Here is a 3,903-nt window from a genome sequence, read left to right on the forward strand (position 1 = left end):
ATCCTAAAAACTTGAAAATAAAGAAAAAAAATAAAACAGATTCTTCTTGATCAAATATCAAAGATCGGACCAATTGTCTGCCTCATTATTTAGACGTCTTCCAAAAACTTAGAAACTTGTTTTGAAAACTTAAAGATAAAAAAGAAACAACTAAAACAGATTTTAGAAAAAACTAAAACTTAAAAACTAAAACAGATTTTACTCCCTAGTCATGCTAAATAAAACTAAGTGAAATGACTTGGCGACAAATTGCTTTTGAGCTTCATTGTAATTCTAAATGTCGACACTATCTTTCCTTTGTTTGGGAAATTCTGTTCTGCAGACAGGACAAGTATTCTGCCTCTTCAACCATTGGCGAATGCATTTAGTATGGAATATATGATTCTCATTACAAGGCATCTCGCATGCTTGTTCCTCCACCAGAAAATTATCAAGGCAAATTGCACATATGGAGCCTTCACTAATATGCTTGTATGAGATTTCTTTCATAGTCTCCTTTCTTGCAGGTACATATCCGACTTCATCAAACACTTCATTGACTGCACTACGGAGTCTTTCAAGGAATGCATCCATGGTATTAGGATCACTCAGATGATTTGCAAATGACCCATATGCGCCATCCTCTTCTCCTATCTGCCGAACAAAAGCTTCGGCATCCATATTTCTTCTATTCGTTACTATTATTATACGGATGATTGGGCTTAAAAAGTTTTGGTGTATGAACATAACATCTCCTCCCTCTATATATATAGTAAGCTTCCATACACCCTAAAGCTCATATATTAACTCTACCAACTTTTTCATCAATTTCAATGTCACAAATTTTTAAAACCACGACCTTATTTTTATTAGATTGAGTCGAAATTCAACCCTCGTGCAAATTAATTTAATATATATAATTTCTTCTTTTCTTGGGCCTTGCAATGTGGGAGGTAGACCACTAGCATTGTGTTTATATAAGGCTCTAAAAATTTAAATTTCCATTATAATCTTAAAAGAAGAATGAAATTTCTTGGGCCTTGCAATGTGGGATGTCTTTGGATTGCCTCCATACAAAATTTGGAATGGTGATCTACTATTGCTCTTATTGACAGAATGGGTGTAAGAAAATTCTTCCTATCGTAAGATCAGATCCCATCCCTTGGGTTTGTCTCCTACCAAGAATCTCAGTAGATTACCCAGACTCCTATTCAGCACTTAAGTATACCCATCGGTTTGTAGAAGGTGTGCAAAACTAAACTTCAATTATGTCTTCAATTTTTTTCACAAGGTACTCCAAAAGTATCCAACAAATTTGGTATCATGATTTGAAACAAATACTTTTTGGTAAACCATGCAGTCTTACCACCTCCCTAAAGAACAAATCAACAATGTGGACAACATCATTGGTCTTCCGATATGGGATGAAATGTGTCATCTTTGAAAACCTATCAACTACCACAAATATTGAATCATTCCCTCTCTGAGTCCTTGGTAAACAAAGAACAAAATTCATACATATATCTTCCCATGGCCTCTCAGTTATAGGTAATGGCTGATATAGCTCTGTATTCTGGCTTAATCCTTTTGCCCTCTGGCACACTCTACAACTATGCAAAAGTTTCTTCACATCCTGTGATAATTGAGGCTAATAATAATGCTCACTAATAATGGCAATGGTCTTATCCCGACCAATGTATCCTACCATTCCTCCACTGTGCTTCTGTTTGAGAAAATTCTTCCTCATAGAACTCCTAGGAACGCACAACTGGCCTCCCTTGAACACCATACCATCCTAGATTATGAAGAAAATTCTTCCTCATAGAACTCCTAGGAACGCACAACTGGCCTCCCTTGAACACCATACCATCCTAGATTATGAAATCCAACGACCTTGTCCTGTCCAAAGGAGCAAGCTCCTTGCAAGATTTTCATGCCTGTACAAAATATGGATTCTCGGGATAGAAATGTCTTGAGTTCATTGAACCCCACCACGTAAAACTATATCTTTGTCAGCAAAATATTCCTCCTACTCAATGCATTTGCAACTCTGTTAGACCTCCCACTTATGTGCTTCAAAAAAAAAGTGTAACTCTACAAAAACTCCACCCATTTCAAATGTCTATGATTCAATATTCCCTAACTATTCAAGTACTACAATGCTTGATGATTAGTATACAAAACAAATTCCTTTGGCAATAGATAATGTCTCCATTTATTTAATTCTTAAACTATTGCATAAAATTCTTGATCATAAACATAATATTTCTTCTTTGCATCATTTAGTTTTTCTCTAAAATAAGAAATGGGCCCACCTTCCTATCTCAAAACAACTCCAATGGCATTACCGCTAGCATCAGAGTCCACCTGAAACACCTTATTGAAATCTGGAAGGGATAAAACAGGTTGCGACGACAACTTCTTCTTGAACATATTAAATTTATTTGCCACCCCATACTCCACATGAATTCTTTCTTATCCCCTCTCATTGTTTTAGTCAGGGATGCAAAAATGCTACTAAAGTTTCTAATGAGGTTCCTGTACAAACTAGCTAAACCATGGAAAGATCTCAACCCAGTAACAGTCCTTGGGGTAGTCAATTCCATAATAGCCTTCACCTTCTCTGGGTGCATCTTAAGACCTTCTCCCAAGACAACAAAACTCAAGTACTATAACTCCTTCACAAAAGTGCACTTCTTCAAATTAATCAGCAATTTCTCCCCTCTCAACTCCTCAAAAACTCTATGAATATCCATCAAATTCTCCTCCAATGTCTTACTGAAAATCAAAATATCGTCGAGGTACACAATAGAAAACTTACCGAAAAATTCCTTCAATACCTCGTTAACGAGCTGCATGAATTTTCTTAGTGCATTGGTTAGCCCAAAAGGCATGACTAACCACTTATACAAGCTTTATTTAGTTTTGAAGGCAGTCTTCCACTCATCCGCCTCTCTAATGTTGATTTTGTGATACCCACTCTTAAGATCAATCTTTGTGAAGTACTCCACTCCACTCAAGCAATCCATAACGTCATCTATCCTTGGTAGGGGAAATCTGTACTTCATTGTTATCTTGTTTATGGGCCTAGAGTCTGTACACATCCTCAATTCTCAATTTTTGTTTGTTGCGCAGGTACTGCACATGGACTCAAGCTATTTTAGATAAATCCTTTTCTAAACAACTCTTGAACCTATGAGTTCAACTCTTTATTTTATGTTGGAGTCATTCTATGGGCTGCCTTACTTAGAAAACTAGCTCCAAGGATCAAGTCAATTTGATGACTGATCTTCTTGATAGGTGGTAAACCTTCAAGTAGATTATCAAACACGATATCTTGAAACTCATTCAAGACACTAGAAACTTGTATAGGCACCTCTTCATTATCTTCTTTATCCACTCTCGAAATTAAAGAAAAACACACAGGTTCGTGTTTCATACCTTCCAAAAAAATTCTCATTGAGAAAACATATTTTGGCATTACTACATATATTTTCTTCCACCTCCTTTAGAGGATTGAGATTATGCTAAACTCCTTCCTTTGTTAGGGTATAGGTATTCAGACGACCATCATGTAAAACATGCCTATCAAACTTTCATGGCCTCCTTAACAACATGTGTCATGCATCCATGCGTATGATGTCAATGAGTACCTCATCACAATAACTAACAATCTTGAATTTTACCAGGCAGTGCTCTGTTAGTATAAATCAGTGACTGAGAGGGGGGTGTATCAGTCAAAACAATTTATACACAATTCAAACATTCAAACAAACTAGTTTGCAACTATCCTTCCAAATTAACTTAAACATTGCATAAATCATGAAAGAAGATAACATAAAAGAAAAGAGATTTGCATGCACAAATAAGTATCACATAACACTAGCAATTATACGTGGAAATCCTCGGTTAGAGGGAGAAAAC

This window comes from Cryptomeria japonica, unplaced genomic scaffold (assembly GCF_030272615.1).
Source record: "Cryptomeria japonica unplaced genomic scaffold, Sugi_1.0 HiC_scaffold_327, whole genome shotgun sequence".
Taxonomy (NCBI): Eukaryota; Viridiplantae; Streptophyta; class Pinopsida; order Cupressales; family Cupressaceae; genus Cryptomeria; species Cryptomeria japonica.